Source organism: Rhinoderma darwinii, chromosome 7 (genome assembly GCF_050947455.1).
Source record: "Rhinoderma darwinii isolate aRhiDar2 chromosome 7, aRhiDar2.hap1, whole genome shotgun sequence".
NCBI lineage: Eukaryota > Metazoa > Chordata > Amphibia > Anura > Rhinodermatidae > Rhinoderma > Rhinoderma darwinii.
Genome location: NC_134693.1, coordinates 54,555,723 through 54,570,373, shown reverse-complemented (window position 1 = coordinate 54,570,373; position 14,651 = coordinate 54,555,723).

Genomic DNA, 14,651 nt, shown 5'->3' with positions numbered 1-14,651 from the left:
CTTTGTTTGTTTTTTAAACTTTATTACTAACGCCTTAGTATTGGCCGCTGGCTGATTGACAGCTTCCATTACTAAGGCGAGGCTTAGTGTTAGCCAGTGCAGAGGCTATCACTAACCCCCATCATTACCCCGGTACCCACCGCCACCAGGGGTGTCGGGAAAAGCCGGGTACGATCCAGTACCTGAACATCTGTAGTGATGGCCGGGAAATGGGGCGGCCGCAGGCTGGTATTATTAGGCTGGGAAAAGCCAAAAACTGTGGCCCTTCCCCCCTGGTAATGTTAACCTTTGCTGCTTTCTTGTATCTGGCTGGTTAGGAAAAATGGGGGGGACCCCGCCAGATACAAGAGCAGCAGCCTAGCATTACCAGGGGGGGAATGGTCACAGTTTTTGGCCTTTCCCAGGCTGATATTACCAGCCTGTGGCTGACCCAGTACCCGACCATCACTACAGATCACTACAGTTTCTCGGGTACTGGTTCGTACCTGACTCTTCCCAGTACCATAATAGGAGTTAGTGTTAGCCTCTGCGTCTGCTAACATTAAGCCTCGCCTTAGTAATGGATGTTGTCAATCAGCCAGCAGCTATTAATAAGGCGGTAATAATAAAGTTTAAAAAAATACAAGGACATAGAAAAAATATTTTATTGAAATAAGAAAACAAACACAACCCCCATTAACCATTTTATTGAGACTAAAAAAAACCGCTGTCATTGAAGTAGACCTCGAATCCGACGTAGTCCAACAACCGAACCTGTAAAATAACACAAACACACAAAAATAAATAGTAACACATAAAAAAGCAAAATAATTCTTATACTTACCTTTTCTGGGTCCAGCGCTGGAACCGCAATGTCAGCGAGCTGGTCCCTATATCTATTCCTATGATGTGTGATAATCTCTTCTGAGCCACTGTATCTAATCCTATCATGTGTGATACTGTCTGTTGAGATACTGTATCTAATCCTATAATGTGTGATACTGTCTGTTGAGCTACTGTATCTAATCTGATCATGTGTGATACTGTGCAGAGCCACTGTATCTAATCCTATCCATAGTTTATAGGGTCGTAGTGCTATAGATATGCTGTCTCCTATACACACATATACACAGACATACACTACCGTTCAAAAGTTTGGGGTCACCCAGACAATTTTGTGTTTTCCATGAAAACTCACACTTATATTTATCAAATGAGTTGCAAAATGACTAGAAAATATAGTCAAGACATTGGCAAGGTTAGAAATAATGATTTTTATTTGAAATAATAATTTTCTCCTTCAAACTCTGCTTTCGTCAAAGAATGCTCCATTTGTATCAATTACAGCATTGCAGACCTTTGCCATTCTAGCTGTTAATTTGCTGAGGTAATTGGGAGAAATTTCACCCCATGCTTCCAGAAGGCACTCCCACAAGTTGGATTGGCTTGATGGGCACTTCTTGCGTACCATACGGTCAAGCTGCTCCCACAACAGCTCTACGGGATTGAGATCTGGTGACTGCGCTGGCCACTCCATTACAGATAGAATACCAGCTGCCTGCTTCTTCCCTAAATAGTTCTTGCATAATTTGGAGGTGTGCTTTGGGTCATTGTCCTGTTGTAGGATGAAATTGGCTCCAAACAAGCCCTCTCCACAGGGTATGGCATGGCGTTGCAAAATGGAGTGATAGCCTTCCTTATTCAAAATCCCTTTTACCTTGTATAGAGATGAGCGAACTTATGAAAAGTTCGGTTCGGCTAGTTCGCCGAATTTCACGAAAAATTTCGATTCGGACCGAACTAGTTCTGACCGAACCTGTAATTTCCGTGCGCCGAGCATGGTACTGTTCAGGGTGCTGAAAGAGTTAATGGGCTGCTCTAACTCTTTCAGCAACCTTGACAGTACATGCTCGGCGCACGGAAAATACAATTTTAATGTAATAAAAAAAATAAATAAATACGTTCATACTTACATTCCTCCTGTCCGGCCTCCAGCGATGACGTTTCATCCATGTCGCCGCTGAAGCCAATCACAGGCTGTAGTGGCGGTCACGCACGTCAGAATGACGTCAGAAGGCCGGCCTCCAGGGATGACGCTTCATCCCACGTGACCGCCTCTGCAGCCAATCACAGGCTGCACCGGCCTCTGCAGCCAATCACACGCTCCTCTCCTGAAATACTCTGTGCTGTGCTGCCTTAAACTCTGTGGACAGGTCAGGATCCTGTTTCTTTTAAATGATGCTGGGGAACCCGCTCGATCCACTATATAAGGCTGCGCTACAGTGCAGCATTTAAAAGAAACAGGATCCTGACCTGTCCACAGAGTTTAAAGATTCTCTGTCACCAGATTTTGCAACCCCTATCTGCTATTGCAGCAGATCGGCGCTGCAATGTAGATTACAGTAACGTTTTTATTTTTAAAAAACGAGCATTTTTGGCCAAGTTATGACCATTTTTGTATTTATGCAAATGAGGCTTGCAAAAGTCCAAGTGGGCGTGTTTAAAAGTAAAAGTCCAAGTGGGCGTGTATTATGTGCGTACATCGGGGCGTTTTTACTTCTTTTACTAGCTGGGCGTTCTGACGAGAAGTATCATCCACTTCTCTTCAGAACGCCCAGCTTCTGGCAGATCACGCTGTGACGTCACTTCCCCAGGTCCTGCATCGTGTCAGACGAGCGAAGACACATCGGCACCAGAGGCTACAGTTGATTCTGCAGCAGCATCAGCGTTTGCAGGTAAGTAGCTACATCGACTTACCTGCAAACGCCGATGCTGCTGCAGAATCAACTGTAGCCTCTGGTGCCGATGTGTCCTCGCTCGTCTGACACTATGCAGGACCTGGGGAAGTGACGTCACAGCGTGATCTGCCAGAAGCTGGGCGTTCTGAAGAGAAGTGTATGATACTTCTCGTCAGAACGCCCAGCTAGTAAAAGAAGTAAAAACGCCCCGATGTACGCACATAATACACGCCCACTTGGACTTTTACTTTTAAACACGCCCACTTAGACTTTTGCAAGCCTCATTTGCATAAATACAAAAATGGTCATAACTTGGCCAAAAATGCTCGTTTTTTAAAAATAAAAACGTTACTGTAATCTACATTGCAGCGCCTATCTGCTGCAATAGCAGATAGGGGTTGCAAAATCTGGTGACAGAGCCTCTTTAAGGCAGCACAGAGTATTTCAGGAGATGAGCGTGCAGATTCAGTGCTGCTGTGAACTCTGCTCTTACCATTACGTAGCTCTCAGTCTGTTACCTCTCCTCCACTCCTGTCCTCAATAACACCTTCACATGATTGGCAAGTCACCACGTAATGGTAAGAGCAGAGTTCACAGCAGCACAGAGTATTTCAGGAGATGAGCGTGCGGATCTTGTTCGGGGTGGTGATTTGACAATCATGTGAAGGTGTTATTGAGGACAGGAGTGGAGGAGAGGTAACAGAGTGAGCTACGTAATGGTAAGAGCAGAGTTCACAGCAGCACAGAGTATTTCAGGAGAGGAGCGTGCAGATTCTGTGCTGCTGTGAACTCTGCTCTTACCATTACGTAGCTCTCAGTCTGTTACCTCTCCTCCACTCCTGTCCTCAATAACACCTTCACATGATTGGCAAGTCACCACGTAATGATAAGAGCAGAGTTCACAGCAGCACAGAGTATTTCAGGAGATGAGCGTGCGGATCTTGTTCGGGGTGGTGACTTGCCAATCATGTGAAGGTGTTATTGAGGACAGGAGTGGAGGAGAGGTAACAGACTGAGCTACGTAATGGTAAGAGCAGAGTTCACAGCAGCACAGAGTATTTCAGGAGAGGAGCGTGCAGATTCTGTGCTGCTGTGAACTCTGCTCTTACCATTACGTAGCTCTCAGTCTGTTACCTCTCCTCCACTCCTGTCCTCAATAACACCTTCACATGATTGGCAAGTCACCACGTAATGATAAGAGCAGAGTTCACAGCAGCACAGAGTATTTCAGGAGATGAGCGTGCGGATCTTGTTCGGGGTGGTGACTTGCCAATCATGTGAAGGTGTTATTGAGGACAGGAGTGGAGGAGAGGTAACAGACTGAGCTACGTAATGGTAAGAGCAGAGTTCACAGCAGCACAGAGTATTTCAGGAGAGGAGCGTGCAGATTCTGTGCTGCTGTGAACTCTGCTCTTACCATTACGTAGCTCTCAGTCTGTTACCTCTCCTCCACTCCTGTCCTCAATAACACCTTCACATGATTGGCAAGTCACCACGTAATGATAAGAGCAGAGTTCACAGCAGCACAGAGTATTTCAGGAGATGAGCGTGCGGATCTTGTTCGGGGTGGTGACTTGCCAATCATGTGAAGGTGTTATTGAGGACTGGAGTGGAGGAGAGGTAACAGACTGAGCTACGTAATGGTAAGAGCAGAGTTCACAGCAGCACAGAGTATTTCAGGAGAGGAGCATGCAGATTCAGTGTATAGTACTATTATATTCAGGAGCACAGTATATAGTACTATTATATTCAGGAGTACAGTGTATAGTACTATTATATTCAAGAGCACAGTGTATAGTACTATTATATTCAGGAGCGCAGTCTATAGTACTATTATATTCAGGAGCGCAGTCTATAGTACTATTATATTCAGTGACTGATCAGTACTGTAGTCACTGTATGATCTGTAGCGAGATGACGGATGGTAGCATTCTTTTTTGTTAAACAGCAACTCCCAGCATATCCTAACCATTGTTCAGGCTATACTGGGAGTTGTCGTTTTATGTCGTACAAATTCATACAGCAGGGGTTAAACTGAATTTGCAAATGATCTCTGTACTGAACTGTATTTGTTCTGGTGCTGTATATATGTACTGAGCTTGGTTCTGGTGCTATATATATGTATATATATATATATATATATATATACTGAGCTTGGTTCTGGAGTTATATATATGTACTGAGCTTGGTTCTGGGGATGTATATATGTATTGAGCTTGGTTCTGGTGCTGTATATATATATACTGAGCTTGGTTCTGGAGTTATATATATGTACTGAGCTTGGTTCTGGTGTTGTATATATGCACTGAGCTTGGTTCTGGGGATGTATATATGTACTGAGCTTGGTTCTAGTGCTGTATTTATGTACTGAGCTTGGTTCTGGGGCTGTATTTATGTACTGAACTGAGCTTGGTTCTAGTGCTGTTTATATGTACTGAGCTTGGTTCTGGGGCTGTGTATATGTGCGGAGCTTGGTTCTGGGTCTGTATATATTTACCTTCTCTTAAGGTAAAAGTACATGTTAAATCTACTTTTACCTTAAGAGAAGGTAAATATATACAGTAAAAACTAAACCCAAAAAAACCATGGAGGAATCTCAGTTTTTTACAATTTACCCATTATATGGTACTTTACATGGTGCCAATAACAACTCTAACTCCACCCGCAAAAAAATAATCCTTCACACACTACTCCATTGACATAAAAATAGAAAAGTTATAAAGCTCCTGACCACTTCAGTGTCTCAAAGTATTCTGCTCTCTATCTTCTATATGGCTCGTTCTGCTTTTGCAGCTACACGAAAACCATGCCAGTTCTGTGGCCGCCTAAACAGAAATCTGCAAATATATACGGTACAGCGTCTTCAGGGGGGGGGGGGGCCAGACCTGAAAAAGTGCCCGGGGCCCATGGTACCCTTAGTCCGCCCCTAACTTCAACCTTCAGATAATAAGCCTTCAAATTGTGTACGACTGCCAAAACCATTGTATGACGATGGGAAAGATGATAAACCAGCCTTTTCTACCACCGGCAAGGCTCTACATCGCCATCTGTGACAAGGAAAACAGATGAATTAAAACACAAAGAAGAGGAGGGCGGGCGGTCGTCCAGTAAGAAAATTCATAGAGACCTCTGAACACTAGCAGTGGCCTAATAAAGACCCCTGTGGTGTACACCCCTACTGACCTATACTAAAAATATTAACCCATACTCACCCCTTAACCTTTCTTTCACCCTAACCCCCTCCTGCCTACAGTCATAGGCCCATTCCCTAAGTGGTGATGGCCTAAAAGACTGCAGGCAGATAAGAAATACACCCAACCTGGGGGTGGTGATAATTTGCCCGATCTTTAATAAGAACCATAGAAATAAAAGCATGACAAAAAATTTATGGAAGATGGGGGTCGGCCCCAGCATTTGTTGAATAAATTACAAGAACCCTGTCAGTATATTTATAACTTCAACCTTCAGATAATAAGCCTTCAAAGTGTGTACAACAAAACCATTGTATGACTATGGACATGATAATAAACCAGGCTTTTCTTCCACTGGCAAGGTTCTCCACTGCCAAAAAAGGAGATCTTGTACCCCTGCAGACAGGACAAGAAAATGTCTAGGCCTATGCCAGTAAGTTGTAAACCATCCCTCAACAAAATACATCTATTATCCCCTTCCAAATGATGGTGCCTGATGACCACACCTCCCCAGGCTCTAACAAAGCAAGAAACCCTAGTGTTCAAGAGCCTCCTTTCCACCCCACTCAGGTTACACGCTCCATGGCAGATGGCAAGCAGAACAATCTCGGACCAAACAAAACAAATATAGGGTTAAAGGGAAATAAAACTTTCAATATCAGAAGTCATGAGAAAAATAAACTCTGACAGGCACATATGCCAGAGATCATTTCCCCCAGCATGTACCACTGCTACCAGCATGTCTCCTACAGAATTCCACCACAACGGGCAACACCTGTAGACAGGGCAGGCCCCCGAATACCATTCCAGTGCACCCCCACCTCAGTGAAATCCAGGTGAAGACCTCCAGGGCAGATCTCAGCCTTTCGCACAGCCCAGAAGATGGACCTAAAAACAGAATTACATAGTTAGTAAATCGGGATGAACATAGCTGTTAAAATAAGCAGAGCATAAACGACCCAACTGCATGATTTCCGCCTCGGATAGGCTTAGTTGATTAGCCAACATTGCTGCCTTGATACGGAATGAGTGGGTGCCAAATTCCACCAGGCGAGGCCTAGGAATGACAAGACCTTACGAAAAACCGAGAAAAGGTGGAAACTAATAGGGGGATACCCATCTGCATGCAGAAGGAAATGATCGCCGACTGTAGACACAAACGAACGTGAGAGAAAAGCCGGGCAAGCTCAACCCCCATCTCAAAAAGCCTAACCCATGATACCACTCCAAAAATGTCAGTGTTTGATTTTCAAATGCGCAAGCGAATGGCACGAGGAAGGACAACTACGTCATCACCCTGCAAACCTCCCAATTTAACCGCGCTTGGGGGAACTAATTTTCTCATCCGCAAAGCTCCAAAAAACACTAGGGAAAATGCCATGCAAAAAGAAAAACGTCATGTCATGAACAAATACACAGTAAACAATGAGGTCCCGGGTCTACCCAAACCTCTGTCCCTACCTACTTGTACGACCCGACCTAAACGACGGCGCACAACTGGGCGGTGTTCCCTATACTGGTACCAGTGAAACTGACAAACAGATAAGACAGAGACAGTACGAAATAACAAAGGGTCACCTGGGAAGTACACGGAGGGAGAGGCAGGGCAATTGCGTCGCGGACAAGTCCGGGCGCAAAAGGCGGGGTCAGGCAGGCAGGGTCAAACCGGGAGAAGGCAAAGAAAAGTCAGGAGTCCAGCTGAGGTCAGGTCGCAAAAAGTCAAAAAGCAAGTCACTCAGGGGAGTCTGAAACAAGGGAAAGCACCAGGCAAGGAAACTCTAATTACAGACAAAGGCCTACTATCCCAGGCTGAACTAAATAAGGAGAGGGCGGGAGCTCAGGAACATCAGCCAGGCTTTGATTGGCCTGACGCTCCTGAGCTCCTATTGGCTGCAGACTGCCTCTGCAGCAGCACATGCCTGCTGGTGCCGCCGTCAGCCAACAGCGGGGGGAGACTGCAGCTGCGGGCACGCATAATGCAGGATGCAGGAGCAGGAGCTCATGGGGAGGACTTTAATGACTATAATGTTGTCTGTTGGGGTCCCGTTCTGGTGTCCGTCCTTTTGACTGGAAGAATAACGCTGCCTCTGATGGTAGTGTGAATTCAGCCTAAGTAAAAAGACATGTATTTAGAGGTATAACTGGGTCCCAGTGCAAAATCTATTACAAGGCTCCCGCCTACCATAATATTGGTATCTTCTTATGGGGCTAAAGGGTCTAAAGCTACGCCTCTGCCTGTATTTCCTTAATTTTGAAACAAAAACTGGTCAGACCTCTTCGCTCCTTAATTAAATTTATACAAGTGTAAATATATCGCAAATGTTTTTATCAGCGTCCCGGTAACGTAAACCTGTTGTCATTTCCTCTTAGCAGCTTCGCTTCCTGAAGAAACCGCACACAGCCCGGTCTGCCTGAATACCTTCCTCTTTGTGAAGTTAATGTTTTATGTGACAGAAGGACGGACAAAAGTGAGGCAGATCTTTAACTCTTTAAGGAAGCAGCCTAGTTTTGGCCTTAAAGCGTCTCTGTCACCACATTATAAGTGCCCTATCTTGTACATGATGTGATCGGCCCTGTAATGTAGATTACAACAGAGTCTCTTTAAGGCTCTTTTAGAGTATGTTCACACGTAGTCAACAAAAACGTCTGAAAATCCAGAGCTGTTTTCAAGGGAAAACAGACCCTGCTTTTCAGACCTTTTTTTACCAACTCGCATTTTTCACTGCGTTTTCACGCCGTTTTTGCGGCGTTTTTTACGTCCGTTTTTGGAGCTGTTTTCATTGGAGTCTATGAGAAAACAGCTCCAAAAACGTCCAAAGAAGTGTCCTGCACTTCTTTTGACGAGGCTGTATTTTTACGCGTCGTCGTTTGACAGCTGTCAAACGACGACGCGTAAATAACAGGTCGTCTGCACAGTACGTCGGCAAACCCATTCAAATCAATGGGCAGATGTTTGCCGACGTATTTGAGACGTATTTCCAGATGTAAAACGAGGCAAAATACGCCTCGTATACGTCTGAAATTTGGCCGTGTGAACATACCCTAAGGCTCAGAGTCGATTTTTCAAACCTGACATGTGTGTGTTTATGTGGTAATAACTTCAGAATGCTTTTACCTATCAAAGTGATTCTGAGATTGTTTTCTCATGACACATTGGTCTTTATGTTAATGATAAAATTTGGTCGATACATTCTTTGTTTATTTGTGGAAATAGCAACAATTTTCTGAAAATGTGGAAACATTTACATTTTCCTGAATTTAAACGTATCTGCTTGTAAGGCAGATGGTTATACCACAAAAAATAGTTACTAATTAACATTTCCCATATGTCTCAGTTAGATTGGAATCATTTTTTGAATATTCTTTTATTTTTCTTGGACATTACAAGGCTTAGAACATAAACACCAATTTCTCATATTTTTAAGAAAATTTGAAAAGCCTTTTTTATAAGGTGCCTGTTCAGTTCTGAAGTGACTTTGAGGGGCCTATGTATTAGAAACCCCCATAAAACACCACATTTTAAAAACTAGACCCCTCAAAGTATTCAAAACAGCATTTAGAAAGTTTATTAACCCTTTAGGCATTTCACAGGAATTAAAGCAATGTTGAGGTAAAATTTGCAAATTTCATTTTTCTTGCAGAAATTACATTTTAATAAATTTTTTCTGTAACACAGAAAGTTTTACCAGAGAAACACTACTAAATATGTATTGTCCAGATTCTGCAGTTTTTAGAAATGTCCCACATGTGGCTCTAGTGTGCTGGTGGACTAAAACTCAGGCCTCAGAAGCAAAGAAGCACCTAGTGCATTTTGGGGCCTCTTTTTTTATTAGAATATATTTTAGGCAGCATGCCAGGTTTGAAGAGGTGTTGAGGTGCCAAAACAGTAGGAATCCCCCAAAATTTACCCATTTTAGAAACTACACCCCTCACGGAATAAATTTATGGTTGTTGTGACCATTTTCACCCCACAGTTTTTTCACAGCACGTATTTGAATTTGACCATGAAATTAAAAATAATAAAAAAAATTTCCAATAAGATGTCATTTTTGAACAAAATTTCTTATTTTCACAGGGACCAAAATACCCCATTTTGTTGCCCAATTTCTCCTGAGTGCAGCAATACCCCATTTGTGGTGATAAATTGCCATTTGGGCCCACGGGAGGGCTCAGAAGAGAAGGAGCACTTTGTGTTCTTTGGAGTGCAGATTTTGCTGGATTGGTTTTCGGATGCCATGTCGCATTTGCAGAGCCCCAGAGGTATCAGAGCATACATAACAAGGTGGTCAGGTGACTGGACTGTGCCTGCCTGGGAGTGTACCAGTCCCGTCACCTGACCTCACATCATTGACTCAGGTCAGGTGACCGGACTGCAGGGGCGTAGCTAAGGGGGGCAGGCGGGGCATGTGCCCCAGGCACAACTTAGAGGGGGCGCCAGCACCGCACCGTCCATGACGCAACAGTCTGCCTGAAGAGAGGGAGCAGACACACCGGAGAAGAGCACTGCAGAGGAAAAGAAGCCACAGGACAGTGGTGGGTAGACAGAGTAAACAATTTAGTGCCTGGGAACACTAGCGTTTCTAAAATCATAAAATAAATGACATTATTTTATGATTTTAGAAACTCTTGTGTCTCCAGGCACATTATTTTTGTGGCTCCCGCCCCCCCTCGCAACCCCCCCCCCCTCGTGACCCATCCTCGTGCCCCCCCCCCCCCTCATGGGACTGCTGTAACTTTTCCCTCTCCTGGCAGGAAAAGGAGAATAGTAATAAGTAATAGTAGTAATAAAAAAATTCTCCATTAACCCCTTAAGGACACAGCCAATTTTGGCCTTGAGGACAGAGCAATTTTTTTACATTTCCCTCTTTGCATCCCGACGCTCATAACTCTTTTATTTTTTGTACGACGTAGTTGTATGAGACTTTGTTTTTTGCGGGACGAGTTGTACTTTATGTAGGTACCATTTTTTGGTACAAATACGTTATCGTTTAATTAATTTATTTCTTTTATAAATTTTTATTTTGGCGAAAATTCAGAAAAAAAGCAGTTGAGCAGCAGTTTTAATAATTTTTTTTTTTACACCATACACCGATCATCATAAATAATGTTATACATTTGTTGTTTAGGTTGTTACGGTCGTGGCGATACCAAATATGTCTATATTATTTCATGTTTTGGGACTTATATTTTAAAAAGTTTATTTATTCTAAAAAATTTGTGTTTTTGTGTATTTTTTTTACTTTTTATTTATTTATTTATCATTACATTTTTTTTACATTCATTTAACTTTTTTTTTTTAATCCCATAAAGGGATTTATCATTTTGATTTTGATTTTGTAACTGTAATGTACTGGCATAGATCTATATGCCAGTACATTAGCCTGTTACTAATTGTACACAGGCAGTTGTTAGGGCAGACCTCAGTATGCCCTAACAACAGGAAATATGTTCAGACAGCCCTGGGGTCCTTCAATGGACACTGGGCTGTCTGCCCATAAGAGTTGTGGGCTTTGATCGCATCACAGTTATTTTCTGTGACGCGATTAATGTGCAGTCTCCCCTCTTTGAACGCCGCGATCAGCTTTCATCGCGGCGTTCAAAGGGTTAACGGCGGAGAGAAGATGTTTCTCTTCTCTCCGCTGTCAGAGCGGGGCCGTGGCTGTGTATTACAGCCATTGCCCCGCTCTCGATCGCGCGCACAGATGCGCACAGACGGCTGTCACACAGGACGAGTATGCTCGTCCTAATTCGTGACGTGCTCGCCGCTCAGGACGAGCATACTCGTCCTGTGTCGGCAACCAGTTAAACATATCTATCTATCTATCTATCTATCTATCTATCTATATATCTATCTTACATAGTTACATAGTTTGTACGGTTCAAATAAGACACATGTCCATCAAGTTCAACCAAGGGATGGGAAAGGGGAAGTAAAAAATTACTACACATAGGAGCTAATATTTTTTTGTTCTAGGAAATTATCTAAGCCTTTTGTAAAGCCATCTACTGTCCCTGCTGTGACCAGCTCCTGCGGTAGTCTATTCCATAAATTCACTGTTCTCACGGTAAAGAAGGCTTGACGCCTCTGCAAGTTGAACCTTTCTTTTTTCAGACGGAGGGAGTGCCCCCTTGTTTTTTGAGGGGGTTTTACATGGAACAGGATTTCACCATATTTTTTTTATGTGCCATTCATATATTTATATAAGTTAATCATGTCCCCCCGTAGTCGTCTTTTTTCAAGGCTAAATAGGTTTAATTATTTTAATCTTTCCTCATAACTTAGATTCTCCATGCCCCTTATTAGCTTCGTTGCTCTTCTTTGTATTTTTTCCAACTCCAGGGCATCCTTTCTATGAACTGGAGCCCAGAACTGAACTGCATATTCTAGATGAGGCCTCACCAATGCTTTGTAAAGTGGTAATATTACATCCCTGTCCCGTGAGTCCATGCCTCTGTTAATACACGACAATATCTTGCTTGCCCTTGAAGCAGCTGATTGACATTGCATGCTGTTATTTAGTTTATGATTTACAAGTACACCCAGATCCTTCTCAACAAGTGACCAGTGTAGCTCCCCCTAGTTACCAGTGTAGCTCCGATAGGACATATGATGCATGTAGGTTGTTCGTACCCAGGTGCATAACTTTACATTTATCTACATTAAACTTCATTTGCCAAGTGGACGCCCAATCACTTAGTGTGTTCAAATCAGATTGCAATTCACGAACATCTTCCATAGTCTGAACTATATTACATAGCTTGGTGTCATCTGCAAAAATAGAAATAGTGCTATTAATCCCATCCTCTATATCAATAATAAATAAATTGAATAATAGTGGTCCCAGCACTGAACCCTGGGGTACACCACTTATAACCGGGGACCATTCAGAGTAGGAATCACTTACCACAACTCTCTGGATACGGTCCTTGAGCCAATTTTCAATCCAATTACAAACTATGCTTTCTAAACCTATAGTCCTTAGTTTACCCATTAGACGTCTATCAGGGACAGTGTCAAATGCCTTTACAAAGTCCAAAAACACTACATCCACAGCGGAACCCCCCTGTCTAGGCTTCTGCTCACCTCTTCATAAAAACAAATCAGGTTGGTTTGACAGCTTCTGTCCTTAGTAAAACCGTGCTGGCTGTCACTTATAATACTATTTTTTGTCACATAATCCTGTATATAGTCCCTCAAAATGTTCCCCACAATGGATGTTAAGCTTTCTGGTCTATAATTACCCAGGGAAGACCTAAAGCCCTTTTTGAAAATAGGCACCACATTTGCGCCAGTCCATTGGCACTATATCAGTCACTAGAGAATCTCTAAATATTATGAAGTGGAGGTTTAAATAACTGAACTAAGCTCTTTAAGAACTCTAGTTTGTAACCCATCTGGTCCCGGGGCCTTGTGTACGTTTATTTTATTTTATTTAGCTTGCACCATATCTACATTCATCCAATTCATTTATTCAATCCGTCTTCCTGATTATAGAATCCCCTACGACTATCAATTGTCTTGGCTTACCTGCATTACCATCCCGCCGACTACTAACTGGGCTGTTCTCCCGGCTGTTAGGGAGATCAGTATCCACTAGGGCTGCCATTTCTGGGACCGACACCCTCGCATCATCCCCGAACTTGGCAATTTTGCTTGGAATGTCAGAAACAGGATTGGCCTTCCTTTTCTTGGACCCATTTCTACTGCCCCTAACTACATTAACCCAGCTGCTTGCCTGATCCTGCTCACCCATGTCTTCACCCTCCAGTTATAACCCACTAACTGCATGCTCCGTGAGCAGCAAGATCAGCTTAAGATTGTCTATCTTCCTCAGTGTTGCATTCTGCTCCTCCAGATCTCTAATGAGAGCTTCCAGGCGAACAACATGCTCACATCTGCCACAGAGGTATTCACCCTGGAACTCCGGCTCCAGTCATGCATACATATGGCACACTGTGCACTGAAGAAAACCTCCAATCTTGCTATCCATTATCCGAGTTACAACAAAACAGTGAACAATTGTCAAAGTAAAAGAAAAGAAGAGTAATTACTGTGGCTTTAACTCCTCTTTTTAACTCCGGTTTTAGAACTCCACTTATATCACAAGCCACTTAAACCACCAAGCTCAGACATCCATCTCATATCTATCTATTATCTATCTCATAACTGCCAACCATCCTGGATTCAGCCGGACAGTCCCGGATTCCGGGCGGTGTCCCGCTGTCCCGGGTGGATGGGGGTATGTCCTGCTGATTGACAGGGAAAGTCATTCTGCCCTTCCATTCAGCGCCTTTTGTAGACGTAAGCAGCGCGATCATGTCGTTCAACCCCAGGAGACCTGCGCAGAAGAGAGCAGGTCTCCATTGCCGCCGGACGGCGTGGAAACAAGATTAAGGTGAGTTTGTATCGTTTTTTTTTTTTATCCTAATAAAAAAGTGTGTGGGATTATCTACGAGGGGGGGCTTTATCTACAGGGGGGGCTTTATCACGGGGGGTGGCTTTATCTACAGGGAGGCTTTATCTATGTGGGGGATTTATCAACAGAGGGGGCTTTATATACGGAGGTGGCTTTATCTACAGGGGGGCTTTATCTACGGGGGGCTCTATCTACATGGGGGCTTTATACTGGGGTGGGCTATATGTGGAGCACTATATACAGGGGTGGGCTACATGTGGAGCACTATACACAGGGGTGGGCTATATCTACAAGCTGGCTATATACAAGGGTGGGTTATATGTGGA